Source organism: Sciurus vulgaris (genome assembly GCF_902686455.1).
Source record: "Sciurus vulgaris genome assembly, chromosome: 8".
Classification (NCBI taxonomy): domain Eukaryota; kingdom Metazoa; phylum Chordata; class Mammalia; order Rodentia; family Sciuridae; genus Sciurus; species Sciurus vulgaris.
In genome coordinates, this window is record NC_136468.1 from 44,934,502 (window position 1) to 44,957,354 (window position 22,853).

A 22,853-nucleotide genomic window follows, 5' to 3' on the forward strand; every position below is an offset into this window, starting at 1 on the left:
AGAAAAGGGAGGTGTTTTTTGGTTTTGAGATTTTTTTTCCCTAAGAATAAAATTTTCCTTAGCTTTCTACGCTTCTGTAATATGCAGTGATTCCACCTGCACCTCATTGTTTAGCTTTAAGGGCAGAATCTGATTCATAAATTGCTAAATTTACCAATAGCCTAAGTGGGATGTGCAAAGTGTGCACTACTAAAAAAAAAAAATCTATATTTAAACTGGGTTTTGTGATATCCTAAGAGGACATAACAGGATAGGAGTATCTCTTCCTTGGGATTTTTTTTTTTTTGTATATATTCATCATAAATTCATGTAATTTAGTTAAAAACAGAACCTCCTCCCTCTACTTGTTAATGGCAGTTTTATGGTTTCATTCTACTAGGCACATAAATATCTTATAATATAAACAAGCCAGTGGTATAATGAATCATTTCAGTCTTTTTGTGTGTATGTACAAATCTTGGGGAAAAAAGCTATTCATGCTCTGCATTTTTAAACTATGCTAATGTGATTAGTCATTATGGTCCTACTTATTCTTTATGATGGATGCAAGATGTTATAAGTCCCTGATAATAATTGTGTGGGGCCTGATTAGTTCTTGAGACCCAATCAGGAAGCTGTTGATGAAGTTCAAATAATACATTAAAAAGTTACATATGACTGAAAAATTGATTGTTGTTCATATAAGATTATGTAAACTAATAAAATATATGTAAATTGTATTAATGTACATTTTTATTCCTCCACAAAAATGTCCTTTAGAATGTATTTTTCCAGGATCTGACCAGGCCAGTGTCTTTGCAATAAAAGTGTGAAAATAACAGAAGAAGTTGCTGTTAATGTTAAATATGAGAATTCACACATATCAACATCAAGAAGCAGGTGTTTTCAAACCCACTCTCAATACAGTTCATCCATTGTTGCATTTTGATGTTGTTGTGATCAAACAAAATAAAAAACAGAAGAGATATTTTAGACATTATGCTGCCAAACCAGATTGTGTCTGATATCATCTTGTACAAATCCCAAGCTTACAGGGAGAAGGTGAGAACAGAAAGAACATGCATGTGTGTGAAGAGAGCAAAAGGACAGTTTTAGAATTTTAAACTCAGTAGACTGAAGTCTTGGTTGGCAATCTAGGAAACAACATTCACTTTTTTTATTTATAGAAATGAAAGTCCTTTTCAGAGTAATCTTATGAATAATCACAATTCATATCAGAAGGAACATAAAATAATATTATTTTTGGCAAACATTTTAGTTCAAATTTATCACAATCATACAAAATCAGTGAGTTAGAAAAGATTATTTTGATAAACACCAAAAGTTAAAATTAGGACCTTTGATGACAGTTATCAACTTTTTTTTTTCCCCCCTGTACTGGGAATTGAACCCAAGGCCTTGAACATGCTAAGCAAACACTCTGACACTGAGTTACACCTACAGGCTGACTATTGTCATCTTATATAAGCCTCCGCAGCCAATTTATTTCTGTGATTTCTTATTGGTTGCACAGTATCAAGATCTTCTTGATTAGAAAGATATGAGTAAAAAATATGAGTTTTTAAACAAACTCCCATATAATCTCAGGATCCTACTCTGTTGACAAGTAACGAGAAGAAACTGTGTGTGTTCTCAGGGCTGTGATCAGAGTTAACCTGGTAGGACAAGTTATCATGTTATTGGTCTCTATGGTACTAACATTTGATATACTATGCTTATTTTTAGTAACAGTAAGCAATTAAGTAAAATTCCAACCAAATGTTTCCTGGCCCCTGAATCTCTTGGAGGACACAATAGGGTGTGGTAGTGTGAGGACACTGTTCCTACTGGTTCTGACTTGGAGTCTCCTTCATTCTATAAAGAGAATTTTAACCTCCCCTGCCCGCAGTGTGGCAAATGATGTATTCCTTTTGCATAGTTCTTTATCTCAGTGCTATCACTATCTTCAAGTGCTGACGTTTCCTTCAACTTTTCCCTCACCCTTAACATCTAATCACTTATGGTCTATTCATACCATCTCCAAAATATCAAATTTGGCCTCTGATGTCTTATCTGTCACCAGTGCAGTGGCCTCCTGACTGCTATCTGCAGACTTGAGCCTCCCCCTACCCCTGAGATGCACATTTGACTGGGTCATCCCCTTTCTTTAAAGCTGGCCTTAACTGGTTAAGGCTGAACCCTCAGCAAATATGAAAGACCCTGTCCAATCTCATTTCCTGCTGGCTCTCCCAACCCATGCATCCTGAACTTACATACAGCGTGCACCTATTCTTTGCACCTTTGCACGTTGTCTTGTGTCTAGACAACTCTTACTCATTCTTCAAGATCCAATTCAAATGCTACTAAGTCCCTTTTCAAAGCATTTCTTAATTTCTCCAAAGTGAGTTGCAGCTCTTCAGGTTCCTTTGTGCTACTTGTCTTTATAGTATCTGCTCCAGTGTTTTACTGTGGTCATATGATTGTGTGTCCGTCTTTCCAAAATACTGCAAACTCTTAAGAGATCAAAAATTGTTTCTTACCCTTCTTTTTAACCTCAAGCATCATGCTTGTATGTTCCTGAGATATGGCACGCCCTCAGTGTGAGTTTTTGAACTTTTTAGTACCTCATTTCATATGGAGTTTGTTCCTGATTCCTACAGTTATATACAAACAGAAGTCACAGTGGCAGCCTATGGACTCTCTGTTGCAATTAGGACACATCTATCTAATTGTCAGTCTTTCTCCTTACTTCAGTTTCTACAGGTCCTTGGGCACCTATATCCTGAATCTTCCTCTGAGTTCATTAATATATGTTTCAGATTTGAATTTTGAACATTGCTTCTTTATGGTGTTTTCTTTCCCACATTTACTATCTTGTCCCCTCCTAGATTATCTGATACTTTGCTGGTGTTTGGAACATCAAACAGAACTAATTTCTCTTTCTGCTTTCAGGTCATATTTTTGGAAATGTGCTAATACTCCTCTAAGAAAGAGACTCCCTTTCGTTTTTTTCCTCCTAATACATTTTATAATCCTTCTCAAGAGAGCTCACAGTCAAGTGATCTGCAAATCTTAGTTCCTCTGTCCCATAGGCCTTGAACTCTAAAAGTGCAAAAGTGAAGCTGGAATCTTAATTTTTTTTGTGTGTGTGTGTTAATGTGGACATGCTACCTCATTTGTTTTCCTCATTTTTAGAATTCAATAAAAATCTATTGCTATAGCATTATTTCTTTACAAATTAAGTTGTTTATTATTCCTGATCATTCGGCTAGTTCGTAGATTTTACTATCATCTTTTATTTGCTTCATGATGTTACTTGAAGAAAATGTAATAACACTTATTGGGATGGTCATTCTTCCTCCTCCACTCAACCGTTCCCACCCCTTTTCACAGCATAACATTTCCTATTTCCAATCCTCCCGGGGTTTCGAAAAAAATAGCTTGGCAATGGTTCACTAAGAATTGTAATTTAATCCTTTGGAATAACAGGCTTTTCATCTGTGCTCCCTGCAATGATCCGACGATCTGCCACACAATCAGTTCCTTAGAAAAGAACAATGCAACTCCAAAGAAAAGAGAGTGCTGGCAACGGGTAAAGACTGTGAAGGCTTTTTTAAAATAAAATTTGTAAATATAAATTGACCTTGAAAATAAATGGCATCATAATATGAATTATTGCTCCTTTTTAAATAAAGAATCAGGACATTTTTGGCAAGCAAATGCAAATGAACCTGAGTGTCTGTGCTTTTGATCCAGACTGTGTAAACACCAGCTCATAACTAGGTAGTTTTGTGTTTATATTGGTGGAGTCTCTAAAGTTATGCTTACAGACCCAGGAACAATGCAACATTCAAGAAAGAGCAAACACAACCTTAATTCTTACCTCCCATGGCCCTTGACCTTAGGAGTGTTTTTCTGAGTTCTTGATGTCCCTGTATTTTATAAAGTAGGTTACTGAAAACAAATCTCTCTCTCTCTCAACACACACACACACACACACACACACACACGCCCTGTATGTCTGCAATGCTACACATATACTTATTTAAATGGGATTGGTCTGTTATGAAATGTCCTCCATTTGAGACAATTATAAGCCATCAACAATCTGCATAGTAATTTATCACCTCACTTTCAGTCATTATCACTGTTAGTCAACCATGTGTTCCACAGCCTTAACATCACAGAGAGTTCACTGGGATTAGTTAGGTGTTTTAAGATTCATTATCATCACCATTATTGCTATAAATCACACCATTTATTTAGCACCAACAATTTGCTAAAGAAAGCAGGTTGGCACCATTTAAAGTAGATAAGAAAAAGACCCAAGCATAAAAGGAATGTGGGAGTGAGTTCCAGGGGAGGACCGTGAGGGAATGTGCCTTAGTATGCTTGGGAAAGGCTATGGGGTTATAATTTCATACCTGGAATGCAGTCTCCTGGAAGGACAAATCCATTTTACAAAAATCCCTGTGTTTCTCCCAAAGGTCTGATCAACAGAAAGAGGGGGGCTGATCAGAAGGCATATTTAAGATGAAAGAATTTGGAAAAACTGCCCAGGTCTATGGCCCAAAATAGGCTTTTCTTTTGTTTTCTCTGAAAAGCCCATGAAAACTAGAACCCTCTGAAATCTGTCTGAGCCCAAAGTTGGTGTATGAGTTCATTTGTCTCAGAGACCCCCACTTTACCAGCACAGGCTCTTGATGTAACATCCAGAGGAGGAGTGCTCCATCCAGTTAACTGGGGAAGATACAGAAAGGCTGGCAATCTGAGCTCAGCCTACAGAACACTATATAAAAGAAGGCATTGCTTTCTGATCTAAGCATTATTGCAAGCAACTTAAGGCTCTATGGTGATTCATTTGTGGGAATGAGATAAAGGAAAATACTCCTTTTTCTTTCTTTTCTATAAAATGTAAAACTAAAAGTTGAATAACCATAAATGTATTATAAGACTTAATTTGGGAGCTAATTTTTTTAAAGGCAGAAAAGAGTTTTCTTTGTCTTTCAAGGACTTGGCCAAAGCTTTAAACAAAGCTTAAGAATGAAGGGAGTTATCTGGAGAAAATATGTGTGTTATTTCTTTATATTTTTATTTAGTGATTTTGAAAATTTGAAGTAAAGTAATAATTCGTATCAATAAAATTTTATTTATTGAGAAACTGTTAAAATCTTATATTTGACAGTGAAAGATGAACAATGAAAACTGTGTGAAAATCGCACATTTTTATTTATATGAGATGTAATATGATTTTTGACACTTTAACAGCTATAGGGTAAGTAATCTGTTATTGGGCTCTAATTTGCACATAAATATTTGATCTTTCATATATCCTTAGGATTTCTGGTTACAACCATACAGAATTAAGACTAAAGATACTTAGTATTTTAATAAGCCCAGATTTTCTGTAAAGTCTAAGGGTTCATAGTATCTTTCTTTTCCCCCGTTAACATCTGTGAACATAAAACACACTTCTCAATTTGGTTTTTTTGGTGTGAAACAAGTACATTTTATAGAAAATGGCTGCAGGAGGAAAATAATGCATGAGAAGATAAGAGTCCAAAAATTTCTAAGTATCAGGGAAGATTTTAAAAGTAAATACAAAAAAATAAAATTTGCTGGTATTTTTCAGAAAGCAAAGTGAATAAGCCAATACATTTCATTATATATTTATGGCTTTGGAAGTTTTTCACCCATATTCTAGCCTATACAGGCTAGAAAAATAATTGCCAACCCTTCCCACAAATGATGCCATTTGTGAGGTTGCTACTGGCAGAAAGAAGACTTTTAGAAGACTGAAAAAAGTGAAGTACAAACATTGTAGGTTTTTAAAATTGTTTTAATGAAAAACTATTTTTTCAGACTTTGGACCCAGGAGGCAATTTACATGGCTGATCATGAGAATGCTCTTACAATGACCGCACACCCGCATTTGGTGAAACAGAAAGAAAAACTCCTTGTTCAGTAACGTACCATATGCAAATTGGGGGATCAAAGGAGCATGGCAGCTGGCACATAAAGAATATTTTACAATACTTAGGGAGCACCAGTGTGGAGGTATTCAGAACCACCATGAGGCTGGCAAAAGTGCACTGTGCAACTTGGTATCCTTAGCTTGAATATGAAAGAAACTGGCTTTTGGAGAAACAGATAAATGTTATGGACCAAGTCCAAAATTCATTGGCATTGACAACTGGGCACTGAGCAAAGTGGGAAGAACCATTAACAAATTCATTAATTATGGCACTCTTTGTATTCTAACAATCAACTGAAAACATATGTTTAATCTGTGTTCTTCATAAGTTATTGCAATCTTGATTACTAAAAAAGAAGATAATCTGTTTGAATTTCATGAAGGCATGTCAGTGGCATACTTCATATACTTTCAGGGCACATTTATATTAAATGACAGTCACTTTTGAAGACTTGGCCTTTACTTGAACAATGCAGTGATTATTCATTACAAGCAGTCTGCTAATGGAACTTAGAAACAGTGTTATCTATGAAAAGAGCTCTGGACCATTCCCAGCTTCAACATGCTCATCTGTTAAATGGGCAGATAGTAGTTTCCCTACCCACCTCACACACATTGTGAACATGAAACAAGGTCTCAATAGGCGAAATAACTTTGTAATATGTAAGAGAAAATATAAATCCAACGGATTATTTTTAATGAATAAACTCATTGACAGTTATTCTTAATTCATAGGTATTTGTGAAGTCCCAAATTACCTAAGTTGAATGAAATGATAATTATTTAGCTCATATCCTTATTTTGATTAATAATCACATGTATCTCTTATTTAGGCATGAAAGATAAATTTCCTTTACAGGTTTCTCTTCTGCCTATATTCAAGTTTGCTTTTTCTGTGTTTGCAAAACTCACTGAACTTAGCCAAGATTTCAACAGGGAAAGCCTCAATGTTGATCAAAATGGGTTATTTTGGCACCTGTGTCCTAAATCTAATCACCAAACACAAGACGAGACAAAACACAACAAACAAAATCAACGTCCTGTTCCATGTAATCTCAGAACACTGAGCTGCCCTAATTTTTGATCCACTGACCAAAAACCCACCACTTTATGAAAGAATTACACAGCCCATCACTTCTATGTAAGATTTATAATAACACATTCATAATATAAAAGGATGCATGATGAAACATATCAAGATGTAATTGTGCTTTTGATTGTTGCGGATTTTATTTTTCTTTCTAGAGAAGTTCATAATTACACATCTACTTACAAAATTCCTAGAAGCTGTCAGCCATGCAAGTAAGCTTTGAGGATTAGAAGTGGATAAGTCCTGGAACAGAATTCTGCTTCAAGTTTTACACACTTCTTTTTAAAGGGGAGAAGACTAGTAACTCTATGTTTTAAAAAGAATTGGTGGCCTTTTATTAACATAAACCTGATCAATAATAATGACCAGACATGATGCTTTCTCCCTCTCCAGACTAAGTTCTGGGATCCCCTGACCTATTTACATTTTCTTTTTTATTGTAGATGGACACTATATCTTTATTTTATTTATTTATCTTTTTATGTGGTGCTGAGGATCGAACCCAGGGCCTGACATGGGCTAGGCAAGTGCTCTACCACTGAGCCACAAACTCAACCCCCTAACCTATTTTCCATGTTGTTTTCAGGTAACAGCTTTCTTACTTCCTAAGCTTAAGGCAAAAGACCTGGAGGGGCCACTTTGGAGTCAGTTTCTTTACTTATAAAATAAGCACCCTTGAGTAGAGGATCTGCATGCCCCTTTTAGCTCAGAAACACTCATGGCTTATTGAACAACACCTCCAAAGCTGATCCAACTTATTTAATATATAAGCCTGATAAACCCAGAAAACTTGAGACACACTCCCAACATCCATTAGGGTAAGTCTTCCTATGTCCTTTATCAACTTGAGTCTTCATTTCTATTTCTAAAACAATAATCTAACAACATTAAAAAGCACAGCTAAAATCATGTTTTTGTAAAAAAACATTCTAGTCAATCATTTTGCAACCAAATGGGGATAATTCCCATTTTATGGGAATAAATACAGATTATTTTACTATGAATGATCACATTTTAAATGACATTTACTGACATGATCACTAGAATTCTTACAGGTATCAGAGCAGCAATGCTAATTATTAGCTAGCCATATTAGCTGGCTAATATCTAACCTAAGCTCTGTTATTAACTGACACCAAGTAGCCTAGAATAAGCTTCAGTTTCCTTATCTGTAAAGTGGGAATTGGGCCACTGACCTAGCTCTTGAAAAGCACTTGTAATCATCCTGAATCTCAGAGGGCAAATGACCACCTGGGGCCATCTGAGACCCTTTGGGGGGTGCATTTACTCTTAGGGGCCATTAGGGGAACCATTTAGTACTGTAGCAATGATTTACTAATGCTGCCCCAGTGGCCCCAAAGAGTTAATGCACTTTCCATATACCTCCTGCCTCCTCTGTGTAAATCAACTCATCTACCAGATGGTGCTTCTGACAAATCAATTCACTTGACATAGGTGGACATTTTACTCCCAGAGACTACTTGCCTCTTCTTGGCTCATAAAAGAATCAGGGGTCAAATCCCAATAGGCATCTATATAGCACTCTTCATCACAGGGTAGTTTGGGATTATTTATGAACTATGGAGTTGTTAACTGCTGTAATAGTGATCCCATTGCCATCACTGTAGTCTCTGATCTTTAGAAGAACAGTGCTGAATGGTGGGGTTGGAGTTACTTCATGAAGTCTTGATTTTAACGTTTCATCAACAACAGCTATAGGATGAACATCAATCTACTACCTGTCCTCCTCTCTTTCATCTAGACACAGAGAAGGACTTTAAAGAAGGTGAATCCTACTTGTGATGTAAATCCCTTTTATCTTTTTGGGGTGTAGCTGAAATTAACCCCAGGATCTTCTACATGCTAGGCAAGCACTCTACCACTGATCTACACCCCCAGTCCTGGATCCCTTCTTACTTGCTTATCTCCTCAAGCAGCATTTTAAACAAATATTCTTCCTCTCCCCTGCATCATCAGCCTGTCTTTGGTGTTTGCTTCTTGCCATTTTCTTCCATGTGAAAAGTTCTAATTTTAAATACATTAAACATTTCCTTGACTTTGCAGCACCCTTGGCCTCTCTCCCTCTCTTCCTGTTCTTTCCTAGTTATGTCTGTGAAAGAAAAGTCCATACTTACTGTCTGCTTCATCATTGATCTACTTCATAACTCACTGTAGCTTTCTTTGAATGTGGTTACTATTGATAAGAGCCTAGGTCCTCAGGGTTTTCAAGAACCTACAGAACAGTTGGGATCTAAAGAAAAATGAATGGGCTTAATTACACACATACACACACAACCTAGAAAAATTTAGTAACAGTTTCTAAGGGAAAATTTTTAATACCTTAAATCTTTTATGAAACAAGTTAATGTGGAATTTGGTGCAACGTTTGCTATAATATGGGATAGGATCTTCAGAAACAAGCAAGTTCAAGAGGAGAACTTTTAGATGGCTCGGATCAGAGCTCTCCTAATTGCCACATCCGGTGGATCATTTCCAATCCTTATTAAAAAACAAAGACACGTTTGACAACATTGGCCATGTCCTCCTTTCTCTTCCTTCCTCCTTTCTGTCCTCTCTTGTTTCTACGACATCACTATCTCCTATTTTTAACAAGTCATTTTGACAACTCCTGCTTACTCAGTATTCTCTGATTCCTCTTCTACCCACAAAGTTCCATCCTGGTTGTTTTCTGACATTCTACATTTCTTTGTAATCTTATCCATGCCCAGGTTCCATGTTCATTTATATTCTGAGCTCCATAGCCATCTCTTCTGATGCCTCAACTTCAGCTGTTCTCATCTTTGCTGCTGAAACACTGTTGTTCAACTCAATTTCTTCTTCTTCTTCTTTTTCTTTTTTTTTAAGAAAAGAAACTTTAAAGAATTTTTAATCAAAAGCAGTGGATCTTAATAAATAAGACCTCTACAGACTGATCCACAAATTCATTGCCGATGTCTCACTTTTGTTGCTACAACCGAATACCTGAGAGTAGGTAATTTATAAAGAAACTAGTCATTTTCTTATATGAATGAGTAAATGACACACTTCATTCAGTGGCTCAGTCCAGAAATCTGGGAGACAACTTGTACCTTTCTTTCCCTCACACTTATTGTCAATCAATCAATCAATCCTTGTTTATTCAATTCTGTAATCTCTTGAATTCATTTGTGTCTCTTCATCTTATAAAAACAAGACTCTTGATTTTGTCATTCCCAAACTTAATACCTTAGCTGGTTTCCACTGACTTGAGGGCAGAGCTCCAAATTTCACAGTGATGCACAGGACCCTCTCTGACCTGACCTCTTCCTCCTCTCCAGCCTCAATTTCACCCACTCTTCCACTAGACAACCTTTCCTGGAATCTGCAAGTCTTGTTGGCTGCCCACCATTCCTCTCTGGTCCTCCTCATCTTCTGTAGTTCTTCATTACATTTTCAGTTACTTTTCTCCAATGACAATGCCTAGCAGTTTTTGAATATTTCCTGTGTATTGCTTCAGTGAGAACGTAAGGTCCATAAGGGCAGGAGCCAAATCTTGTATCTTCAGAGCCTGTCACAGGACTGACACATGGAATTGTTGAAATAATTATTGCACACAACTATCCAGGGTGGTATAAAAGTTACTTTATAATGTTTTCTTTCTTTCTTTCTTTTTTTCCCCCCTTTGCTACAAGGAAGTGAACCCAGAGGCACTTAACTACTGAGACACAGCCTCATTCCATTTTATTTTTTGAGACAGGACCTCCCTAAATTGCTGAGGCTGGCTTTGAACTTGTGATCCTCCTGCCTCAGCCTCCTGAGCTGCTGGGATTACAGGTGTGTGCCACTGTGCCTGGCAGGTACTCCATAATCTTAACTTAACCCTCCTACCTAGTGTCTTCTCCCAGTATGTCAGATATATAAGGAGTTCTCTGAATAGGTCAAAGTGGCTCATACCTCTGCCTTTTGTATATTCATTCATTCATTCATTCATTCATTCATTCACCACTCATCATTCATAAATTTACTGAATACTTACTAAATGCCAGGCAGAGAGAAAAGTTTTTATTAGATGTATGCCAGTGGAAGATAGAAGAGGGGCAGCTAAATAAGAATAAGGGTATCTTTACATGATGACCTACTGCATTGTGCTGTGAGATCCTCTTGCCTCTTCGTGTGTATCTGTCTCAGCACAGAGGTTCCTGGTACACAGGAGATACCCATTAAAGAGCCAATGAATAAACACATAACATAATGATTGCTTTCATCAAATACTCCTTTTCAATTCATTGTATGACTCTGTACACAGGAAACCACAGAATTTGGGTTCCTGTTTGCAGAATAGACATATTTTCCTTAACATGTAAATAAGATATTAGGGGACACCTAGCATTATTGTATCATTTTATTTTAGACATGGATATATGAATTATGTAAAAATACTTACATTAACATATATGTACACATATGCTCATAAACTTTTGCCAGTTTTGTGAATACAACTTGAGAAAATAAGAATTCATACCACCAGGCACGTTCTCTTGCAGGCTTAGGATACTCTTGAGAAAGCTACATGGCACAATGTTAGTATCTTTTCTGAAAAACAAGATCATCCTAATGATTTTCTCATTAATGAAAAAGGATTTTTTTCATTATTAGAAACAAATGTTCAACCACTAATAATGTATTTTGTACATTTTGGAGTAACATTAAAGCACATTTCCATCTCACTGCTTTTGGGGGAGGACTGTCTTTTGAGGTGCTCCTTGAAAAGTGCAATGAGATGTAAGCCTACATCAATGTCCCCTTCTCTACTAATACAGGAAGGGAAGCTCTGACTTTCTTGGGGGACCAAAGTTCATTCAGGCATTGGTGAGGATAATGCCTGGCCTTCTGCATCCTGTTTCTGTTTGAATGCAGAGCTACATCTTACTTTCTCGGGATAGGTTTCTCACCTGCCAAGTGAGTAGGTTGAACTAGAGAAGGGGTCAGCATTTTTTTTTTTTGATAAAGGGCAAGATAGTAAATGTTTTTGGCTTTGGACCATATGGTCTGTGTTACAACCATTTCACTATCATAGTGTAAAAGCAGCCACACAATAGACAAAAAAATGGGCATGGCTGTTTCATAAGTAATATGGGCATGCTATTTTTCAATAAAAATTTATCTATAAAAACAAGGAATGTACCAGATTTGGTCAGTATTTCCTGGGTACAGACTCTCAGACTAGAAAAATTCTAGGGTCCCTATTAGCTTTTCTCCACCAAGGTATTCAGTTTCATTTGATTGTGTGAGAGCTCACAATTGGGGGACAGTTGGAAAAGAAAAGAGGCACACACTTTAAAGAATTATTGGCTGGATGAGATTACTATATTTGACTTATCTTTTCACTTGGAATCTTTTAACTTTGTAGCATAATGCTCCTATTATATTTAGCAATTAGAGTGCCATCACGAAGTAAAATGTAAAACCATTATTCCTTGAAAAGAGAAAAGGCTTGCGGTATGAAATAATACAGGCAAGAAGTGTGGGTGATAATTTACTCATATAATCATTTCTATTTCAGTCGTATGGCAAGTATTTCTGGAGATGGCTCACACAGCAAGGGGATCTTTAAGATGTGCATGCCATAATTAACCTTTTTATATACTCTGATAGAATATCAATAGTTTTCTCTCCTTTAGCAGTTTTAGCTTTACTTATGGTTCATGAAAATTATCTGAATATAAGAAAAAGATTCTTTATACTTTGGGTTTAGAACAAATATGCATATTCATTCTGTTATTTTTATTGTATGGCTAAGTTCTAGACAGTGAATATCAGTATGTCTTTTATTCTCCCTTGTACAAGAGATGAGTCAGCCAGCCAGTGCTTCTGTAATGTATTGGTCAGTGACTCATTAAGTGCGGTCTCTGGACCAGCAGCATCAGAACCAAAGTCAGCATCATAATCTGAAAACTTGCTATAAGTTCATATCCTCCATACTCACTCCAGACCCACTGAATGAGAAATGCAGGGGAAAGGGTTGGGTCCAGCAGTCTGTTTGGAAAAGCCATTCAAGTGATTAAGATGCCCAAATTGGAGAACCACTTGTATGGATTATTCCTTTCTAGAAACAAAAAGGGAAGACCTGTCCTCATGCAAAGAACAGAATGATTCTAGAATGTGCACATTCCTTAGCTATTACAAAAAGAAAAAGGGCTAAGCAAGAAAAAACAATAGGGAGAACAAAAGAAAGAACTGTGTGGAGTAGGAAGAACTAGAAGACCCCAGAAGTTCCATTTGCAACTGTAGCTAAGCTCACAGCCATGCCTCCAGTCAAGACAGGAATACAATTCTCCCTGATTGATAGGTGAGAGCTCTGTCAGGTGACATGGACACAGAAATGAAGATGATCCTTTCCTCAAGTGCAAGTTCATAGTCTTGGAGTGAAAAAAGACAAGATATGGCTCCCTTGAGAATTTAAAACAAAGTCAAAAGAGGAGACACTGTATGTCAAGAGAGAACAAAGAAAAAGAAGAAAATAAGAGGATAATGAGAGTAAGTAATCCAAAGTTCCTTCCTTCTTCTGAGAGGGAGGGGGGTATAAAAATGGTGGAACGAGACAGATATCATTACCCTATGTACATATATAATTACACAAATGGTGTGAATCTACATTGTGCACAATCATAGAATGAAATGATGTACCCCATTTGTGTATAATGAATCAAAATGCAGTGTGTAAAAATAAAAAAAAAAATACAAAAAAAGAATAAGTATTAAGTTTTTAAAAAAATTGTACTGGAATGTTTAGGAATCTGTTCTTTTAATTCTTTTGCAAGCTCTGCTTTGATTTGGAGATATAAACTCTGACAGTTTACTTGACAGAAGAGGAGAACTACAACCAAAAGCTTTTCCTTCCCTTTATGATATTTAGAGCTATAAAAAAGCAAAAGTAACACAGAGACGTAAAGCATTAAGCTACATATGAGTCAGTGCAATAGACTAAAGGTTTGTGACCCACTCTCCCTTGAATATATTGAAATCCTAACCCCCAATGTGTTGGGATTCAGAGAAGGAACCTTTGGGAGGTAATTAGGTCATGAGTCTGGGGTCTTCATGAGTGGGATTAGTCTTCTTTTAAAAGAGAGCCCAGAAAGCTCTCTTGGCCCTCCTGCCATGTGAGGAGATCTATGGATCAGGAAGGGGTTCTCACCATTCCCTGAATCTGCAATCAGAACTAGGATAAATAAATTTCTAATGTTTAAAAACCAGTTTTGACAATTATAGCAGCCTGAGTGAACCAGAACAGTCAGAAACAAGGTATTCTTTAACACAAGATGGTCATTTTTTTCTAGTCCAATGGCATAGTGTTATTCTTGGAACTTCATCCTAAAATCATTTTTGGGCCTATAAGGAGTCACAAGTGAGACCAAGCTACTAAAAAACTAACATCAAATGAAACACCAGGGTAATTTTGGAATTTGGATGATTTTTAAAAGTCACCTTATGAAAGTGCCACAATATTTTTTTAAAAGATGAATTCAGTGGTTTGGTAAAATGTTCATTTTTATAAACAACAAACAAAAAATGAAATTCAAGCAATACAAAAAAATACAAAGAAAGAAGTAAATAATTTCCCAAAGGAAAGATCACAAACATTTGGTGAACAGAATGCAAAAATACAAACAAATGATAATTAGAAATGGTTTCAGAAAGAGGGTTGTATGGTATATGCCATTTTTTAAAACATAGTTTTATTTTGGAATAAGTTTAGGTTTACAGAAATGTTGCAAAGATAATATAGAGTGTTTGTGGTATGTCCCTCGTTTAGCTTCCTCTATTGTTAACATCTTATATTACATATGTAATATTATTTTGTTTTATTATATATGATATCAAGAATATTTTATAATTAGAGAGAGAGAGAAAGAAAGGTGTGGGAGGAGAGAGAATTTTATTATAAGGAACTGGCTCACAGGGTTAAGAAGGCTCAGAAGTGGCAAGATCTGTAGTGGGCTAGCTGGAGACCTAGAGAAGCTGAAGCACATTTCCAGTTTGACAGCTGATGAAGGCCAGAAAAAAAAAAGTAAGTCCCAGTTAAAAGAACCAGGCAGGAGGAATTTCCCCTTACTCAGTGTTTTGTTCTGTTTTGTTTTTCCTATTCATGTCTTCAATTGACTGGGTGAGGCCCACCCATATTAGGGAAGGCAATTTGCTGTACTCAGTGTCTCCATTAAAATAATAACCTCACTAAAGAAATGGCCTCACTGACACACCAGGATAATGTCTGATCAAATGTCTGGGCACCCTGTGGTCTAGTTAAGTTGTCACATAAAATTAATCTTCACAGATATACATACTATTTTTTAGTTCATTAGTTTACTATAATATCCAACCTGCCAGATCGTTTTGTAAGTGACACCCTTCATTTCAAATGCTCACAGCAAGTAGACAACTTTCTGGATGTCCCCACACTTCTGTCCCTATCCGTTCAGTTGGATGCTTTTCACAACTCAACTGTGATTGAACCCCAACTTTTTTCAATTATATAACTCAGTTTTTCAATTATATAACAGTTACATGTTATGAAAACTGATAAAATGCAAATGCAGAAGTAAGTTTTGTTTCCATAAAAACAACACTAGATGTATTAGATTGGATGAACATAGAGTAGTTCAAATTTTTTTTAAATAGGTATAAAAATGACAATGATAAAATATTGGAGGGGGAGGGGAGGGGAATCTAGGATTCTGAACTTAAATTTCTTCCCAAGTGTCTTTCAGTTCTTGTTTCGTTTTAAAGAAATTGAAACTGGAAATCCTAGAGAGTGCATTATCACTGTAGTTCATGCAAAAAAGTTGGTTAGGGTTTGGACAAGGGGAATTCCAATGAGGTGACCCCTCTTAAAGAAAAGATACTGACCTCAAATTAAAAGACTGGTAATGGCAAAAATGGCAGATGAATACACATATGTATAATATAAATATTAATAATGATGTATAAAAATAAAATATTTCACTTAAATGTTTATATTATAGTAATTTTAATGTTATATAAAATATTAAATACTATATAATACTATCTTGATATAAATATTCATATTAATACAACATTAAGATACATTTTAGGTAATTAATATATTAAATTAAATTTAATTATATTAACACATTTATATATTAAATATAGTTATTTATTATATTAAAATAAAATATGCAGTAAGGAAGATGTAAAGTTCTAGAGATGGAAAATGGAGATGGTTCACATCAGTGTAAACGTCAATGTCATAGAATGTTGGTCAAAATGCTAAATGCTATTTTGTATATGTTACCACAATAAAAAAAATGTAGCAAATATGTAAATTTTTTTAGCTTCCCCATTTCAACAAATAATTTTATTAATAAAAATGGTTACATTAGGTAAAAAGGGTTATGTAGTACATTTATTTTTTTTTTTCATTTACTAGAAGAGAAGGATACCAACATGACACCAAATGAATTTCAAGTAAATGATTCCCTTTGAGATTTTATATCAAGGGATTTTAATTCTCTAACATCGCTCTAAATTTAAGATAAAAGATATGACAGATGTTTAAGACATTAGAGCAGAGGTTCTCAATCCAAGACAGGGCCACTTCTCAAGTCAGCTGTGCTTGAAAAATGTATGGGCATTCTTGATCATCACAGGTACAGAGATCCTAGCAGTTCCCTGAGGTGCCAAACATCTTATAGTACACATGACAGATTCAACATCAAAAAGAACATGTCCACCTCCAGTGTCAACAGGGACAAACATTCAGGAAGAGACAATATATTTTTTTCTAATAAAATCCAACCTAGAATAAAAACCCTTATTAGAATAAAAATACATGTTTAGAGCCAATGTTAAAATTTTTTCACATCACATGTAGATATTATCTCCATTCCCTTTTTTTAGTATATTTGCTGCCAGAGTGAGTACACAACCTATTTTTAAAATTATGCTTTCTGCATGTGCAAGGCCTTTGGTTTGATCCCCAATGCCACCAAAAAAAAATTATGTTTCGATTTTGCATAATATCTGTTGGCTTCTTTACAAAATATTTGAGAAAAAAGACATCATTTCACTTTCTTCCACCTCTCTCCCCCTTCCAGCCCCATTTCTTGTTAGTTATATTATTCTCTATAATGTCTCAATTTTTAACATTTACATCTTATGTAATCTTATGTATTATGTACATGATACATCTTATGTATTATGACAACATAATTCAAACACTTGTTTACTGCTCATTCTACTTTTTTAATTATAGCTTTATGGTTATACATAGTAGTTGGGTTCATCCCAACAAACTCATACCTGCATAGAAATCAATTTCAGTTCACAATTACCTCTTTTCCCTCCCCATTTTCCCTCCTGTCCTTCCTCCCCTCTCCCTTTCTCCTTCCTCTACTCTACTAGACTTCCTTTTGCTTGTCTATTAATTTGTATTTCATTGGTTCCTTTTGTAATATTATCCTTCCCTCCCCCTTTCCTTTATTTTATTCTAGCTTCTGCATATGAGAGAAAACATTCAACCTTTGAGTTTTGGAATTTGGCTAATTTCACTTAGCATGGTAGTCTCCAGTTCCATCCATTTACTGGCAAATGCCATAATTTCATTCTTTTTAATGACTGAGTAGAATTCCATTGTGTGTGTGTGTAACACAATATAACATAATATCTTAATCCATCGACCTATTGAGAGGTATATGGGGCTGCTTCCATAGCTACTGTGAATTGTGCTGCTATAAACATTGATGTGGCTTTGTTGCCGTAGTATGCCAATTTTAGATCTTTTGGGAAAATACCCAGGAGTGGGATAACTGGATCATTTGGTGGTCTGATTCTATTTTAAAGGATTCAGTGAACTGTTTATACCGTGACTTCTCCCACACTGCACTGTAACTCATCTATTTGGTTGTCTAGATTTTGTTACCCAAAAGTTTTAAATTTATTTTTATTCTAAGAAAGGCTCACAAATACAGATTTTTTTTTTTTACATTTTTAAATGAATGCTATCTATCTGCTGTATTTGTCCTAAGATGGTAATTTGAGAGGACTTAAAAGTTTTAAGTCAGGTTTCTATTTGGTAATTGTTTGGGTTCTTGAGTGACAACTGGTCTAAAATTTCTTTTCTCAAATTGCACTTATTTATTTTTGGTGTGCATGTAAAGCAGAGTGATTTAAGGAATTACTTTTTCTCTATTTGCCACATAAGTCTGTAAAAGATAGAAATTAACTGTTAAATGCTTAGTAATTTCATCCATAAAATTCTATGGTCCTGTTCTTTCCTACAGGAAGATTTTTTTTTTTTTATACTGAAGATTGAACCCAGGGACATTTAACCACTGAGCCATATCCCCAGCCCCTTTTATATTTTATTTTGAGACAGCATCTGCTAAGTTGCTTAGGACCTCGCTAAGTTGCTGAGGCTGGCTTTGAATTCATGATCCTCCTACCTCAGCCTCCTGAGCCATTGGGATTGCCGTCTCGTGCCACCATGCCTGACTCCTGTGGAAGATTTTAAAGTACTAACTCAATTGTCTTAATATTGCAAGACTACTTGAGTTTTTAAAATTTTAACTTAATTTTGATATGTCATATTTTCACAAATTATTTAATTTCACCAAGGTTTTCAGATTTATTGGTATGATATTGCTCTTAGTATACTCTTTAATCTGTGCTCTACTTTTATGTTCCTTGTTAGTTTTTATATTATTTGTACTCTTTTTTCTCAACTAGTCTTAACCAAGGATAGCCTATTAGTTTTTTTAAAAAGCTAATTTTTATCTTTTTTTAAATATTTTTTTATTTGTATATGGACACCTTCAAATTATTTACTTTTATGTGGTGTTGAGGATTGAACCCAGTGCCTCACACATGCTAGGTGAGTGCTCTACCACTGAGTAACAATCCCAACCCCTAATTTTTATCTTTATTGATCTTCCTATTGTAGGTTTGTTGTGTACTTGTGGAATTCTGCTATTTTCATAAATTTTCTCCTTTTATTTTCTTTGTGCTTATTCTCTGATCCTTTTCTAAATACTTAAGATGGGTGCTTAGTTCATGTTCAGAATTTTTTCTAATGTGAACATTTATGGTTGATAGAGTTCCACCAAAAATACTGGCTATGACATGTTCTATTTTCATTATAATTTAGCTTTCAGAAATCACTTGTACATATGTATGTATGACTATGTAACAAGTTCTTTCAGTATGTACAACTATAATGCATCAATAAAATAATATTTAATTAAAAATACATATTCTAGAATTTCTATCTATATTTAAAAGGGCACACTAATATATGGTATCAGGAAAGGGCTGGGGTATATCAAGCCTAGCATGAGATTCTAGGTTCTATCCCCAGCCCTGCAACCATAGAAACAAAATGATGTACCCCATTTGTGTATGATGAATCAAAATGCAGTCTGTAAAAAATAAAAGAAAATAAATAATTTTTAAAAAGGATGAGGAGGGAAATGAATTTAAAAAATCATTTTGATATCATAATTGATCCACGAATGATTAAATATTCTCTTTCCAAAGATGTGGAAAAATTTAAAATATCTTGTTGCCACTGACTTCTATCTTAATTGAATTTTCATCAGAGAAGACCACCTTTCTAAGGAGTGAACTTTAGATTTGGAGCTCCCGTTGTGCAAGTCTAGATGAGCTCAGTTTCTGTTAACTTAAAATGTCTTTCTTTCTTGATAGATAATAGCTTTCTGTCCTCAAACTTTAATTATTCTATTGCCTTCTGTTTTCTATTATCACTATTGAGCAGTTTACTGTCCATAAAATGATCATTTCTGTATATATCATGTCTCTTTTTTTTCCTGGCTGCTTTAAAAACTTTGTTTCTCTACAGAGCCACTACCATGTAATAGCTAGTCATCAGCTTTCTTTTTATTTACCATGCTTAGAAATGTTGCACTTTCTGAAACTGTGGATTCAAGATTCTCAGTATTCCTGGAAATTTCTCAGTTATTATCACTCCTAGGTCAGCTTTCATCTCTCCTTCTGTGACTCTGATTTGACATATGTTAGATCTTCATTTTATCCTCAACATTTTAAGTTATTCTAATATTTTTCACCCCTTTTTTCTTTCTGGGTTATACCCTGATGAATGTATATACTTGTAACCTTTAATTCATTAATTCTCTTTGGGATATAGCTAATTTGCATTTTAGCATGTTTGGCTTTCTTTTAACATCTATATATTTTATATCAAGACAGTTCATTTAGTTTTTTTTAACTGCCTGGTTATTCCTGAATAGTTTTCTGTTGCTTGCTCATTATTTTGACTCTATGCTTTATTTCTTTAAGTACTTCATAAATAGCTCCTCTGTATCTGACAGTTTCAGTATAGACTGCTTACTTCCTCATGTGCAGTCCTTGACTGTGAGCTAATATTTGCCTGTTTATACATTGTGGAATCTTATGGGGTATCCCACAGAGTTCTTTCCTATGGAGATTTGGTTTGTGCTAGTTGGTGGGAAGACCACCAACCTGGGGCCACTTTAGCCCTCTTTAAGGGCCCTGGCTTAATGCCAAATGTCAAATTCAGTTCCCTTTCCTTACTGTTGATTGTAGGCTCAGAATCCAAACTGCAATACACAGTACTCCTATTGGTATCTTCCCTCAGTATAACAGTTTTTCTCCCTTACTTCTTGCTCAGCACATTTGTCTGTTCATGGCTCCAAGCTCTAATACTGACTCAGCTTGTTGCTTTCTTTTTTGGAGAGGTGGTGGTGGTGGGGGTAAGAAGGGGTTGTACTTGGAGATTATTTCACCCACATCCAGGTGATCCAGTAGCAAACCCAAAATTTTTATTTAGGATCTAATTAGTTTCCAAGCAGAGTGTCTTGTCTGCCATTGTTATTGGAAGTAGAAGTCCTATTATCAATCTATAAAGATTAACAAATAAGATACATATACTGATCATTCTGTTTTATTAGTAAATGGTGCCCTAATATTATGATTTAGAGAATTAAGTATCAACAATTATTTTTGTACTTTTACTTTTAAAATAAGTAAATTGAGGACCCCGAAATACTAAATGGCTTATCCAACTAATGACAAAGAGGGACCTAGACACTTTTATGTCTAATCTAGTAGTCTTTAAAAAAAATCCTTCTAATACTCTTTAGACCTGATTTTAAAAGACATGTCATATTAAAATCCACCTGTAATTTTATTTTTATTTCTATTCCTACCCATGGCTAGACAACTATGTCCATGTATAATCACATGTATATAAAAAATAAGCCTAAGACTATATAGAAATATTATAACTTAATATATAGACAAGAATGAGTATAAGGAAGATATCCTCAGAGAACTAAGGGAAACTACAGAATCTTAATCTTGTTTTCCTCTAATAATTTGACATTTAAGAGCAAAATAATCTGTACATCTGGAACATTTGTTTTTACTTATACACAACAGCAAATAATTCCTGGCAAAGAGTATAATAGCCTGGAGTTGCTATATACTAGTTCTCAAGTAGAAATTTACATAACCTCTCCATGTAGTTAACTCATAGGTAAAATTATGTTACATGAACATGCCAATGAAGAGAAATCATGAGCTTTCTCACGATCAGTATTCATCAACAATTCTCTAGGAAATGCATCAACATGCACAGTCACTAAAAGCACAAAATTAATGATCCAGTTCAGAGAGAGCAAGGGAGAAAATTAGAAGCAATCAGTAAAGCACTCATTTCCATTTATGGACTCAGAGAACCTGAGAGGAAAGGATTACAAACACAGAGCACTCCAACAAAGTTATGAATAGCTGCTGGAAGTGACTGTGGGTAACTATCTGATAATTTCCATTTTATTTGTTTTGTTTAGGAGATGTATTTTTAAAGTTAAACTATTGGGTTAATGTCTTAAACCTCATTTTAGATATATATTTGAGGGTCAACGATAGATGTTTCTTAAAGTTCACTTTGGGTAACTTGTTCATAAATATCTCTTTTGGAAAAGTTTCAGATTTTTTTTTCATTCTAGGAGACTCTCCAAGAACATTTTAGTGCCTTTAAATCTTTTTTTCATGTTAACATTCAAGGGAAGATAATGTACTTATATCTTTTTCTTATTTAATTTTCTCTCCCATTCAGTTTTTGCTTCTCTGTCTCCTGCATCCCAATTCCTACTTCCCCAACCCCACCAAAAGCTCTGGCATGTAGCTCCAATTCTTAAAGCAGGTATCATTTCAGTCATATGTGACACTAGTTTAAAAATAGCTGTGCTTCAGCATTTTTGTGTGTGGGGGGCTAAATCTTTAAAAAAATTTGTATTGCTAACATTGTTCATAGCATGGGCCACATATGCTACTACTCTTGAACACTACTAACAGATGAAGATGTGATGAATTTTATGGATGAGGTTGAGGTGGAGCTTGGAGTGCAGAACCTGTGTCCCCTTAATGGTTAGAAGACATAAGGACATGGAAGAAGATGAGTCTCAAAAGCCAAGTCTATAAAATGGCATTCTGAGTCAATGTCCAATTTTAGGGGATTGCTCAGTACATTGATTTGTTCTTTTCAGCTTTAAACATTTATATAATAATGTGGAACATTTTAGAAAATGAGTTTAAATGATTTACAATATACCTACTTTCAAATCTGCTATCATGTTTAAGAGTAAAATTACTGATAGATTTCACTGCCCCTAGGTGAGCTCTGAATTTCTAAAAACCCATCCTGGAGGAGACTGGTCTCTGTATCTGGGTGTGAACAGGTGCACTATCACATATACAACCCTGGGAGGGCCATAAGACATGGCACCATAAGCATAAATATTCTTTGCACTCCAAATT

The 22,853-nt window shown here is 35.2% G+C and overlaps 1 protein-coding gene and 1 long non-coding RNA gene across 2 annotated transcripts in view; one reads left to right on the forward strand and one right to left on the reverse strand.

Annotated features, from left to right (window-relative positions):
* LOC306668445 overlaps positions 1-4,382 on the forward strand; it is a 41,105-nt gene extending 36,723 nt beyond the window's left edge. The window contains exon 3 of the long non-coding RNA XR_013765868.1: positions 3,469-4,382. This is a non-coding gene — a long non-coding RNA (uncharacterized lncRNA). The remainder of the gene's footprint in view (positions 1-3,468) is intronic.
* The window catches only part of GLCCI1 (glucocorticoid induced 1), a 147,243-nt gene that overhangs the window by 118,651 nt on the left and 5,739 nt on the right, over positions 1-22,853 (reverse strand). The gene's annotated exons all lie outside the window — the stretch shown is intronic.